Source organism: Perna viridis, chromosome 10 (assembly GCF_037379345.1).
Source record: "Perna viridis isolate PV_CMFRI_1.1 ecotype Kerala chromosome 10, ASM3737934v1, whole genome shotgun sequence".
In the NCBI taxonomy this organism is placed as follows: Eukaryota; Metazoa; Mollusca; class Bivalvia; order Mytilida; family Mytilidae; genus Perna; species Perna viridis.
In genome coordinates, this window is record NC_142454.1 from 23,209,648 (window position 1) to 23,224,254 (window position 14,607).

A 14,607-nucleotide genomic window follows, 5' to 3' on the forward strand; every position below is an offset into this window, starting at 1 on the left:
AATGTGTGTATATACTAGTTTCCCTAATTTCATCACATTTGAACCAAACTTTATTCTATACCTCTCACTATACTACACTCCTTTTACAAAACAAGTCTTGACACTCCTGTTTCTGACCCCACCTCATCATTATACAGACTTGTTGCCATCATTTTGGATATTGGTTTCCACTGGCTCTTTAAACCAGTTTGTGTGAAAAGTCAAGATGAAGAAAAACGATCATTTCTTCCACTACCGTTTGTCAACAAAGGTATAGATGGCTAACATCCTCCATCACAAAAACGATACCAACAAAATTCCCTCATATTTCAAAGACAAATCCATACCAATTATTATATATTCCTATACTTCACTCAATGCATCCAAAATTTTCAGTTATAAAAGGCTATTGCAGAACCTCGAGATTGAGGACTTCAAGGCTAAACCACCTGACTGTTCTTGCAAATGCTCTCCATTCAAATATGGTCCTTCTGGTCACGTCGTTACGGGAGATTTAACCATTATCAAACACGAATCTCTACGTAATATCCTTTCTAAAGGTCCCAAGTACCGTGAACCACGCTCCATAAATTGGAATTATAAATTTAAAGTTCTTATGGATGCCGTCGAGGACTATGCAAGAAAATGGATAAAACGAGAACAAGAAGACATTGATTCTCTTTCAGGGTGATTAAAGGCCGTGGGGTCTTTAATTTTGAAACGAATGAAAGTTTTAAGTAGGTCAATGAGTGCCAAGGCTACATCAGTTTTCAAAGACCCCGATGTAGCAAAAACATTGTCTACTCTACATGAAAAATATGTCGTCGTATCAGCAGACAAAGCCCAAAACAACATTGTTTTTGTCTGCAAAACGTTTTATATCCAATGTTTATTATCAGAGGTAGACGTAGAAAATAATAGCAGTGATAAGACCTATACTGCTACCACTCTCTCCAAAGAAGAGATTGTGGAAAACCATAAATCTGTGCTATCCTCTTTTGGTCTCTCTACCAAGGACGATGATTGTGATTTACCGTCTATGTACTGGATTCCTAAACTTCACAAGAATCCATACAAACAACGTTTCATAGCTGGATCTGCAAAATGTACCACCAAACCTCTTTCAAAACTTTTAACTTCTATACTCACAACTGTCAAAGAGTGTCTGAAGTCCTACCACAACCACTCCCGTAGTGGTATTAATTCAATGTGGATCCTGAAAAATTCGAAAGATCTTTTGGAGACAATCAGTTCAAGACTATTATCTGAATATAATAGCATTAAAACCTATGATTTTTCAACACTGTATACTTCTTTTCCCCATACTCAGTTAAAATCCCGACTTAAAAACATTATACATCGTTGTTTTTCCAAAAAAGATGGTACACCTAGATACAAATATATAGTTCTAGGTAGAGATTCCTCATACTTCGTAAGAAATAATTCCAAATCATCTTCCAAATATACAGAGGAAGATGTTTACAAAATGCTGGAATTTTTAATTTATTTGTCCAGTGTGGTGGACGTGTTTTTCAACAAACGGTCGGCATTCCAATGGGAACAAATTGTGCTCCTTTCCTTGCTGACCTATTTCTTCACTCTTATGAGGATGACTTTATAGCTGATTTGATCAGAAAGAAAGAATATCGTTTGGCTAGATCCTTCAATCTCAGTTTCCGCTATATAGATGACGTATTATCTTTAAACAATCCTAATTTCGGGGATTTGATATATCACATCTACCCAAAAGAACTTGAGATAAAGTATACTACAGACACTGTGAAGTCAGCCTCATATCTTGACCTACACTTGGAAATCGATGGTAAAGGAAAACTATTGACCAAACTTTACGACAAACGTGATGACTTTTCATTCAGAATTGTCAACTTTCCTTTCTTCTGTGGCAACACCTCTTCGGCTCCTGCGTATGGAGTGTTCATATTACAACTCATACGTTATGCCAGAGCTTGCCGAAACTACGCAGACTTTTTGTATCGCGCTAGAAGTCTAACAAATAGGCTTCTGGAACAGGGCTATGTTGCTACAAGATTGAAGTCATCACTACAGAAGTTTTATGGTCGTCATCATCGTTATGGTGTATCCATCAGCACCATGAAAACTGATTTATTCAACGGGTCATAGTTTTCCTTTCCTCGTTTGTCTACCCCGGACTTGACTTTTTATGAGCAACTCGGCGGGTGTTTCTAGAAAAGCAGAGGACGCTTACCCTACCGGTGCACCTGGTCCATGCTCACAGTTTTTAGTGGAGTCCGAGTTGCTCATTTACTTTTGTTACTTTGTATGTATGATTTTAGTTACTTTATGTTCTTTGTTGTGTGTGTCTGTTTTCCATGTCTGGTCTTTTTCCCTGGATTACATTCTTTTGATTACCGCTATAACCTTGGTTCCCTTGATTACTCTTTCACTGGAATTTTGTAATGGAAAATTGTTTGCTAGAAGTAGGGCTTGGAAGGTTGGCCTTTTGTCCTTTCATGTTGGAAATGGCCCTTCATCTAAAGAAAATTATTTTGTTTCTTAACAAATTACCCTTCAAATTGTGAATATATCTGAAAAAATCCTGAAATAACCCCTTCTAAAACTTCCTTCCCAACCACTGATTGATGGACATAGTTTTTAGTTAGAAAAATATAAACCACCAAACTTTATTTGAAGAAATAAAGTCCTACAAGTCCAGCTATTTAAATGTTTGTAATTATATGTTTGCATGTGAAAAAGTCTATTGATTGCATGTGCACCTCTGATTGCAAATCTTATAAATCCTTTTTGAAAGCTGTCAACAGGGATTTTATACAACATTGACATTTAGGTAATGTATCATAAACTGTACAATCATTTTATTTATAAACTGATTAGTCGCTTCACAAATGGTTTGAACGCATCAGTCGTGCTGATACTGAAAATTTGTAAAACTTATTTGCTTATATCTACCAACTGAAGAAGCAAGACCAAAAACAATAATATTTTCTTTTTGTTTTTGTTCCTTTTTTTTTGTTTAGTTGACAACATCTCAACAAACACCAACTGACAAAGAAGTAGAAAAGGAACTAGACAGAAAAAGGTTGAAAAAGACAATTTAATACCACAGAAACCCTCCCTGAAGATTTTAAAACAAAACAAGAACTGATTTTTGTTTGGTTGTTTTTTTTGGTTGTTGTTCAGGGGGGTAGACCTAGCGTAAGGGACACAACTCTTATAAATCATTTGAACGTTTGTATTCACCATTTTACATCAATCTCATGTAAGCATCAAAGTAACTTGGACTGATTTCATTCTGTGACAAATGAAAGCTTGATAGCCTATGGTAAAATTTAATATGATACAAACATATCACTGACTTCATGAGTTATTTCCCTTATCCTAGGTCTACCTCTTTAAGTATTCTATTCACTTTCCTGTTGTTTCTATTGAAATATCATGCAAATAAAAGTTAAGACTAGTTAAGAATAAAAGTTAATCAAAGTGCTGTTAGCACTGGAGTTTTTTTATTTGAATCTCACAACTATCTAGATACTTCTCACAAGCATCTAGAGAACCATGGGTAACTGAGTTAAATATCTTTATGTATGTTCCTATAGAGGACCAGTGGTCACCAATGTTATATCTATGTATTTATGTTCCTATAGGGGACCAATGGTCGCCCAGTGTTATATCTATATATGTATGTTCCCATAGGGGACCATAGGTAACCCAGTGTTATATCTATATGTATGTTTCTATAGGAGACCATTGGTAACCCAATATTATATCAATATGTATGTTTCAATAGGGGACCATGGGTAACTAGTGTTATATCTTTGTGTATTTTCGTATTGATCATTGGAAAATGAATGTAAAATCTGTTTGACATGTATATTATTATAGTCTATTAAGAAAGTTAAGCAAATTTGAAAATTAACTATGTATGTTATAAAAGTCAAATAAAATCCAACTGTGGAGCTGCTAATCTTCCGAAATCAGCCAACAAATGATATTATAATCATTCAGTAATATATTTAACGTTGCACTACAAGCACAGTTTCTATTTGTCTGTAAAAACTATATTGTTTTACATTTATATAATCTGCATATTTTGTTGTTATGGCTATTGCTGTATAATGTATACACTGTTATGTTTATCTTTGTCCCTACTTTCATTTTCATTTGCACCGAACTATATTTGGCGTATTAAAAGAGGTTGTGATGAGGCGGGGGATCTCTGGTCACCGTTGAGCGACAGAAATATCCTCCTGCATTCATTCGGCACGAAATATTTACTGAATATACCAACAATGAAAGGTTTAAATTTATTCAGCGGGATAGGAGACACTTACGTAAAATTTAAAATCAAAGCTCATGTAGTGTATGTATACTGTACATAAAGATTTATTACGTATGTCGTAGCGTTCGTTTACTTCATGTTGTCATTTATTTTTTCCTCATATGCTTCCATGACATTGCATGCTCCTCGTGGAACCTTCTTTATTAATAACTATATAGAATTTGAATGTACTATAAAAATTCATTACGTCTTGTCCGATTGAATAAATTGTTACATGCATATGTTTGCAATGATTTTTATAGTACATATAATCCAGGGGCAGATTCAGGCGGGGTCGTGGTGGGCGTGCGCCCCCCTAAAATTTGTAAAACATGGGTTGTCATGGGTAGATTTAGGTGGCTTTAGGTTGAAACCTTAATATCTTGCTATTTTTACCACAAAATATCACTCTAGAAGAATTTAAAAAAAAAATAACCTAAAAAAAAATTAACTGTGCCCCCCTTTCCCGATCTTAAAATCCTAGAACAGTCCCTGATGTAGTCTGCTATAAAAAAAAAATCCTTAACGTTTGACTCTGGTATTATATAAATAATTTCCAATGATTATTTAGCAAATCTAAGAGGTTACCCCAGGAGTTGGAACCCCCATTTTGTAAAAATAGAAAAATAATGAAGGCAAGAGCCTAACCCTTTCATAAATATCTGTATCCGACCCGGACTTGATAAAGCGGAAAGTCTCTATATGGTCATTCATACGTATGGCAAGTCGTTGTGGAATTTATTATCTAATTAATGATATCAATAAATGAATTATTGATATTAACTTAAGGATTAATTATTGATATCAATAAAACGTCACAAAATTGATACGGCACAATTTTAAAGCAAGTGTGAAAACATATATTCTTTTACATTTTTTTGTAAGCAGGCAAGACTATTGAAATTAAAAAAAAGGAAATATTAAATACATAAAATACCTATGTTTCATGTCATATTTACATTTATCATCTTGTAATCCAGACAAAATGCACACCCCGGATTCGCCCACGATGAAGTCTCTACATACGTTATGATAGTTAAGTTACTGAATCGTGAAGAAACAAGACAAACGACAAGCCAGTTCTAGGAAAGATATAATCCATATAAATTACACCACAATCGTACTTATAATATATGGGAACACATTAAGTATATTGCAGTCATCTGCCCATCTTCCCATATATTATATTGCGAAACATTGCGAAAACGTATTGAATTGCTAGGTTGGTAAGTGGAGTGATATGTTGCTGTTTTATTTTTCTATCACTGTCAGGACAACTTGACAGATATCTATATTTTAGGTAAAATGCATACCTGATACTTTACTTGATAACCCATACGTGCTTGTACCTGCATTTGTACAACCAGATGACTGCAATATACTTAATGTATTCCCATATATTATAGGTTCGATGGTGGTTTAATTTACGTGTTTTTGTGATTTGAACTTTGGTAGAAACGAGCAAATGATTGCCTTGACCCCTTACAAAATCTATGCTTCTTATGGATCCCCACTGAGTCTCTACCTTTGGAAGTCTTTGTTATGGTATACCCTCTGCTATTGAGTTATACATGTAATTGTTCCTTTGAATACAAATGTTTTAACATTATTGACTTACACATGTATCAACCGCAATATATATATATCTTCAGTTTCTTGTCTTTCATCTCTTTATGCTCGTTTGCGCTTTCCGAAATGAAAAATATTAACGTAACTCCCTTTCTATCTTTTAGCATTCTGCTTTTCTATACTTTTTAAAGTCCTGTCACTCTATGTTGTGTTTCAGTCATTCTACTCCGATCAAACTCCTTGTATCTTAACTAAGGATTGATTAAATTTTTATTATTTCATTTATTAATAAGACAAAATAAAGTTATTTTTAGTCTGTATATACCATCGAATTCGACTTTTTGTCTCTTTTGCTTACATGTTGAAAGGTCAATACTAATAATTGAAGAGACGAGACTAAGTGTCCGGAGAGTGTTCTGGTATATAAAGGGGAAAATATACCCACTTCATTCCCCCAGTTTCCCAATCGACAGAAACGTTCAAAAACTGAAAATTTGTTAAATCGCTTTTTTTATTGTTCGAACTGTATCCTTTTTAAACTATTTGAATCATGAAAAATGAAATATGTGTGTTCATAAGTGCATGTGCATGTACATGTACAATTACAAAGTATATATATATTTTCATAATTGAGTGTAGAATTACGTTGGAGCATGTAATTTTCTCAACAAACACGGAAAATTTTGACTTCAGACATTTCTTGAAACATTTTCAAAAAGCCTAACTTTTTTGGTACTGAAAACTTTGTCAAAAGCCGACGTAGAATTGCTGAAAGTGTATACATTTATAGGAAACATAAATCGGAATAGAAAATTGTGTAAATTAGTACTTACTTTTTTTAATAATATTATAATCTGATTACCGAATACTATTAGAAATCTGACCATTTACGAACAGTTTCATTTTTGTTATGAATATTTTTTTCTGCCTCAAGTAAACGCAATTTCAATAATTATTTAAAAAAGAACATATGGTGTTATTTTCTTCCATTCAAAATTTGGCGAAATTCATACCCTCTGCACGCAATTCATTATATTAATTTTCTCGGACCTCCGGTTTGAACACCTGACAGGCGGAAATTTGACGTTTTTACGTTTTTTACAAGTTTAATTGATTATAAAGAATAAGAAGGAGCATTAGTGATGAATATTCAGAACTAATAATTTATCTAGAATCAAACAGTATTCACAATTTTAATTTTTTACAAAAGTCATTTATAGTTAAGAAAGGTGTTTTTTTTACATGGTCGCAATAGCGTGCGCAACGTATATACACTACTGTATGTATCATTTTAAAACTACGATTATAGTAACCAATGTTCCAACCTCCGCTTGAAAAGCGTGAGGTATACACTTAGTGATCATGCTGTCCGTCCGTTCGTCTGTGCGTCCCCAGTTCTAATTCGCAACTCAATTTGCTGAAACTGTCACTCACTCTAAATTACATGATGCCATTGCGCCCCCTATTTTGTTTTTCATCTGAATTACTTTTTGGACTTCCTGTATACTTTTTAAAGAAAAATTGAGGTGCTGTTTTGGTTTGCTTTGTGTTTTTTGTTTATTGGATTAAGCGTTTTCATCGCGTTTTTAATTTATTCAAAATTGTGGATTAACTGTTTGAGCCGACATTCTCATTTCAACCGTGACACGTGTATTATCAAGTTAGGTAGCGTTTGACCAATGAAGACATTAGGACCAAGTCACTATTTAGCCGAAAATATGATTATCAAGCTTCCATATCTTCGTTCGTTTGCCTTTTCATTAACTTTTGCAAAGTTATCATTTAATTAATAGACAATTCTTTGTGGATGTTCTGTCTAATTGCGGTTTTAAGAATGGTATGCGTGGAGGTCCAAGGCAAAGTATGCCAAATTAAAATAAAAACATTCGAGATTTCTGGGAAAAAAAAACAAAACAAAACAAATAAATTGCTTGTTTTCAAATTACTGAAATGGTAAGAATGATATAAATTACACAGAAAGCACTAGAAACTTTAATATAAAGGGAAATAAATCTTCGATCTTATAGGAACTTTATTATTCTGAGTTATCCACTTATGATACAGAAAATATTTTTGTTCTCGGTGACATCATGATGAGTTTATCAATACATTGGAACAAACAAAATGGCGGGATAAAGTTTCCCCTGTTCCGCCTAAATAGACAGTCTCTGAAGTCGAAAACACAAATTATTCGGTTCTTTTCATAATGTTACTTTCACGTATAGGAAAGCTTCTCAGCAAATTAATATAGATGGTAATACATTCCTTTACGGTAACACACGATTTTCTTCATAGCAATCTTACATTCCCACAATTGACGGAAATAATAAAATTCTTTAATGACAGTGGCTATTCACACTCATGCAGATTTCTGATCTGAGTACCATTCAAGAGCGGTCCAAAGATTGTGATAAGGGAGCTCCATACAGATCCAGGCTATTAATATTTGCTATTTTGGCATAAATTTGGCAAGACATTAATAACAAAGTTTTCCATCAAAAGAGGGATTTCAAGGTGTTGAACCTGGTTCCACCGTTGCCATTCATTGCATATAAGGAATGGCATGTTTCTCGAAGAGGCATTGATTAATGGCTATAATAAATTAATCAAACTAATAAAAAAAAACTTTTTTAGTATATAATCAACAAATAGAAATCTTTTCATGGCATATAAAGGACAGGACAAACATCGACCAAAAGCTAACAACCGTTAAGTTTAATTAATTATAATCAGAACAATAACACATCATTTTTTAACCGATATCCCTGATGGCTGTTGTCAAGTATAAGAATAAACATTCAGAACAAATTCAAAAAGAACAAAAAATCAAAGAGCAACATAAAATGTGATCTAAACAAATAAATTGCCAACTTGCCGGTAAATGTCATACTGGATAATATTTGTAATTAGCGATCGACCGTTCGAAGAAAGCTAGCTATATTGCACTGAAAAAATATAATGAAAATACTACTTTGCACGTATAGTGAATATGACTCTCCAGATTCGTGCCATAAAATCTAGGCTAGATATTTGCACAAACCGAGCATTGAATATTTTTTGTATCTGTTCTCAATTGGTTTAAATTAATCTATTGACGTGGGTAAACATATCCCATTGTCCATAGTACCGGGTTTTCCGTTTCTATGATAACAGTTTCTGTGTCATCAGATTCAAACGTGTTTGATGTGCTTATCAATTCACCGAACTTCAAGGTTTGTCCGTCTAAATTCCATTTTAAGCCCTTTGTTGTCACATTTTTGCATGGCATACCAATGGGTATCAGCCCGCACCACAAATCCCGAAATGGAGATTTTACATTAATTTCACTTCTTCCTTCCTTATGAAGGACAGCAAGGTTACCCTCCGATATAAGATAGACTTGAATTTCTAGGTTAAAATTGAATAATGCATCGATGTTGGCAAAAACCTGGTCCATTCGGCCACCAAAAGCACCCAACACATATATGCTCGTTGCCTTTATATTAAACTTTCCATTTTTCTCAGAAATGAAGCGCAGTGCTTTTGTAAAATCATTGTAGTCTTGATCTGGCGTTGGACAAATTTCTACACCTTTACTTTGATAGAAATCTTGGCATTCTGGTTTCAAAGAGTCAAAATCTCCAATTATGCAATGCGGAATGAAAGTTTCGTCGTATTTCGATAGAGTTTCGTATAGCTCATTTGAACCTCCGTCCACAGTCAGATTATATACAGATTTTGACCAGAGTTTCTTGAGTAACTCTAGATTTGGACTTAGTGGCATATTTAGAATGACTGTCATACATGATGCTCCCTCATCATCTTCCAAGATTTGAAGTGGATGTAAAAGAGCAGTCATCTGCAATATACTTAATGTATTCCCATATATTATATTGCGAAACATTGCGAAAACGTATTGAATTGCTAGGTTGGTAAGTGGAGTGATATGTTGCTGTTTTATTTTTCTATCACTGTCAGGACAACTTGACAGATATCTATATTTTAGGTAAAATGCATACCTGATACTTTACTTGATAACCCATACGTGCTTGTACCTGCATTTGTACAACCAGATGACTGCAATATACTTAATGTATTCCCATATATTATAGGTTCGATGGTGGTTTAATTCACGTGTTTTTGTGATTTGAACTTTGGTAGAAACGAGCAAATGATTGCCTTGACCCCTTACAAAATCTATGCTTCTTATGGATCCGCCACTGAGTCTCTACCTTTGAAAGTCTTTGTTATGGTATACCCTCTGCTATTGAGTTATACATGTTATTGTTCCTTTGAATACAAATGTTTTAACATTATTGACTTACACATGTATCAACCGCAATGTATATATATATCTTCAGTTTTTTGTCTTTCATCTCTTTATGCTCGTTTGCGCTTTCCGAAATGAAAAATATTAACGTAACTCCCTTTCTATCTCTTAGCATTCTGCTGGGAAAATATGCCCACTTCATTCCCCCAGTTTCCCAATCGACAGAAACGTTCAAAACGTTCAAAAACTGAAAATTTGATAAATCGCTAGACATTTTATTGTTCGAACTGTATCCTTTTTAAACTAATTGAATCATGAAAAATGAAATATGTGTGTTCATAAGTGCATGTGCATGTACATGTACAATTACAAAGTATATATATTTTTTCATAATTGAGTGTAGAATTACGTTGGAGCATGCAATTTTCTCAACAAACACGGAAAATTTTGACTTCAGACATTTCTTGAAACATTTTCAAAAAGCCTAACTTTTTTGTACTGAAAACTTTGTCAAAAGCCGACGTAGAATTGCTGAAAGTGTATACATTTATAGGAAACATAAATCGGAATAGAAAATTGTGTAAATTAGTACTTACTTTTTTTAATAATATTATAATCTGATTACTGAATACTATTAGAAATCTGACCATTTACGAACAGTTTCATTTTTGTTATGAATATTTTTTTCTGCCTCAAGTAAACGCAATTTCGATAATTATTTAAAAAAGAACAAACATATGGTGTTATTTTCTTCCATTCAAAATTTGGCGAAATTCATACCCTCTGCACGCAATTCATTATATTAATTTTCTCGGACCTCCGGTTTGAACACCTGACAGGCGGAAATTTGACGTTTTTACGTTTTTTACAAGTTTAATTGATTATAAAGAATAAGAAGGAGCATTAGTGATGAATATTCAGAACTAATAATTTATCTAGAATCAAACAGTATTCACAATTTTAATTTTTTACAAAAGTCATTTATAGTTAAGAAAGGCGTGTTTTTTTTTACAACAGGGTCGCAATAGCGTGCGCAACGTGGATATACTACTGTATGTATCATTTTAAAACTACGATTATAGTAACCAATGTTCCAACCTCCGCTTGAAAAGCGTGAGGTATACACTTAGTGATCATGCTGTCCGTCCGTTCGTCTGTTCGTCCCCAGTTCTAATTCGCAACTCAATTTGCTGAAACTGTCACTCACTCTAAATTACATGATGCCATTGCGCCCCCCTATTTTGTTTTTCATCTGAATTACTTTTTGGACTTCCTGTATACTTTTTAAAGAAAAATTGAGGTGCTGTTTTGTTTTGCTTTGTGTTTTTTTTTTGTTTATTGGATTAAGCGTTTTCATCGAGTTTTTAATTTATTCAAAATTGTGGATTAACTGTTTGAGCCGACATTCTCATTTCAACCGTGACACGTGTATTATTAAGTTAGGTAGCGTTTGACCAATGAAGACATTAGGACCAAGTCACTATTTAGCCGAAAATATGATTATCAAGCTTCCATATCTTCGTTCGTTTGCCTTTTCATTAACTTTTGCAAAGTTATCATTTAATTAATAGACAATTCTTTGTGGATGTTCTGTCTAATTGCGGTTTTAAGAATGGTATGCGTGGAGGTCCAAGGCAAAGTATGCCAAATTAAAATAAAAACATTCGAGATTTCTGGGAAAAAAAAACAAAACAAAACAAATAAATTGCTTGTTTTCAAATTACTGAAATGGTAAGAATGATATAAATTACACAGAAAGCACTAGAAACTTTAATATAAAGGGAAATAAATCTTCGATCTTATAGGAACTTTATTATTCTGAGTTATCCACTTATGATACAGAAAATATTTTTGTTCTCGGTGACATCATGATGAGTTTATCAATACATTGGAACAAACAAAATGGCGGGATAAAGTTTCCCCTGTTCCGCCTAAATAGACAGTCTCTGAAGTCGAAAATACAAATTATTCGGTTCTTTTCATAATGTTACTTTCACGTATAGGAAAGCTTCTCAGCAAATTAATATAGATGGTAATACATTCCTTTACGGTAACACACGATTTTCTTCATAGCAATCTTACATTCCCACAATTGACGGAAATAATAAAATTCTTTAATGACAGTGGCTATTCACACTCATGCAGATTTCTGATCTGAGTACCATTCAAGAGCGGTCCAAAGATTGTGATAAGGGAGCTCCATACAGATCCAGGCTATTAATATTTGCTATTTTGGCATAAATTTGGCAAGACATTAATAACAAAGTTTTCCATCAAAAGAGGGATTTCAAGGTGTTGAACCTGGTTCCACCGTTGCCATTCATTGCATATAAGGAATGGCATGTTTCTCGAAGAGGCATTGATTAATGGCTATAATAAATTAATCAAACTAATAAAAAAAAACTTTTTTAGTATATAATCAACAAATAGAAATCTTTTCATGGCATATAAAGGACAGGACAAACATCGACCAAAAGCTAACAACCGTTAAGTTTAATTAATTATAATCAGAACAATAACACATCATTTTTTAACCGATATCCCTGATGGCTGTTGTCAAGTATAAGAATAAACATTCAGAACAAATTCAAAAAGAACAAAAAATCAAAGAGCAACATAAAATGTGATCTAAACAAATAAATTGCCAACTTGCCGGTAAATGTCATACTGGATAATATTTGTAATTAGCGATCGACCGTTCGAAGAAAGCTAGCTATATTGCACTGAAAAAATATAATGAAAATACTACTTTGCACGTATAGTGAATATGACTCTCCAGATTCGTGCCATAAAATCTAGGCTAGATATTTGCACAAACCGAGCATTGAATATTTTTTGTATCTGTTCTCAATTGGTTTAAATTAATCTATTGACGTGGGTAAACATATCCCATTGTCCATAGTACCGGGTTTTCCGTTTCTATGATAACAGTTTCTGTGTCATCAGATTCAAACGTGTTTGATGTGCTTATCAATTCACCGAACTTCAAGGTTTGTCCGTCTAAATTCCATTTTAAGCCCTTTGTTGTCACATTTTTGCATGGCATACCAATGGGTATCAGCCCGCACCACAAATCCCGAAATGGAGATTTTACATTAATTTCACTTCTTCCTTCCTTATGAAGGACAGCAAGGTTACCCTCCGATATAAGATAGACTTGAATTTCTAGGTTAAAATTGAATAATGCATCGATGTTGGCAAAAACCTGGTCCATTCGGCCACCAAAAGCACCCAACACATATATGCTCGTTGCCTTTATATTAAACTTTCCATTTTTCTCAGAAATGAAGCGCAGTGCTTTTGTAAAATCATTGTAGTCTTGATCTGGCGTTGGACAAATTTCTACACCTTTACTTTGATAGAAATCTTGGCATTCTGGTTTCAAAGAGTCAAAATCTCCAATTATGCAATGCGGAATGAAAGTTTCGTCGTATTTCGATAGAGTTTCGTATAGCTCATTTGAACCTCCGTCCACAGTCAGATTATATACAGATTTTGACCAGAGTTTCTTGAGTAACTCTAGATTTGGACTTAGTGGCATATTTAGAATGACTGTCATACATGATGCTCCCTCATCATCTTCCAAGATTTGAAGTGGATGTAAAAGAGCAGTCATCTGCAATATACTTAATGTATTCCCATATATTATATTGCGAAACATTGCGAAAACGTATTGAATTGCTAGGTTGGTAAGTGGAGTGATATGTTGCTGTTTTATTTTTCTATCACTGTCAGGACAACTTGACAGATATCTATATTTTAGGTAAAATGCATACCTGATACTTTACTTGATAACCCATACGTGCTTGTACCTGCATTTGTACAACCAGATGACTGCAATATACTTAATGTATTCCCATATATTATAGGTTCGATGGTGGTTTAATTCACGTGTTTTTGTGATTTGAACTTTGGTAGAAACGAGCAAATGATTGCCTTGACCCCTTACAAAATCTATGCTTCTTATGGATCCGCCACTGAGTCTCTACCTTTGAAAGTCTTTGTTATGGTATACCCTCTGCTATTGAGTTATACATGTTATTGTTCCTTTGAATACAAATGTTTTAACATTATTGACTTACACATGTATCAACCGCAATGTATATATATCTTCAGTTTTTTGTCTTTCATCTCTTTATGCTCGTTTGCGCTTTCCGAAATGAAAAATATTAACGTAACTCCCTTTCTATCTCTTAGCATTCTGCTGGGAAAATATGCCCACTTCATTCCCCCAGTTTCCCAATCGACAGAAACGTTCAAAACGTTCAAAAACTGAAAATTTGATAAATCGCTAGACATTTTATTGTTCGAACTGTATCCTTTTTAAACTAATTGAATCATGAAAAATGAAATATGTGTGTTCATAAGTGCATGTGCATGTACATGTACAATTACAAAGTATATATATTTTTTCATAATTGAGTGTAGAATTACGTTGGAGCATGCAATTTTCTCAACAAACACGGAAAATTTTGACTTCAGACATTTCTTG

The 14,607-nt window shown here is 33.7% G+C and overlaps 1 protein-coding gene and 2 pseudogenes across 2 annotated transcripts in view; all 3 read right to left on the reverse strand.

The window, feature by feature from the left end:
- LOC148605014 (uncharacterized) overlaps positions 1–190 on the reverse strand; it is a 50,007-nt gene extending 49,817 nt beyond the window's left edge. For both annotated transcript variants that reach the window (XM_088550407.1, XM_088550406.1), the window contains exon 1: positions 62–190. The gene's annotated coding sequence lies outside the window, so the exon portion shown is untranslated. The remainder of the gene's footprint in view (positions 1–61) is intronic.
- Positions 191–8,478: 8,288 nt separating this feature from the next.
- On the reverse strand, positions 8,479–9,704 carry LOC148605015 (thiamine pyrophosphokinase 1 pseudogene; annotated as a pseudogene).
- A 2,801-nt stretch (positions 9,705–12,505) lies between these two features.
- Positions 12,506–13,731, reverse strand: LOC148605016 (thiamine pyrophosphokinase 1 pseudogene; annotated as a pseudogene).
- Positions 13,732–14,607: the final 876 nt, after the last annotated feature.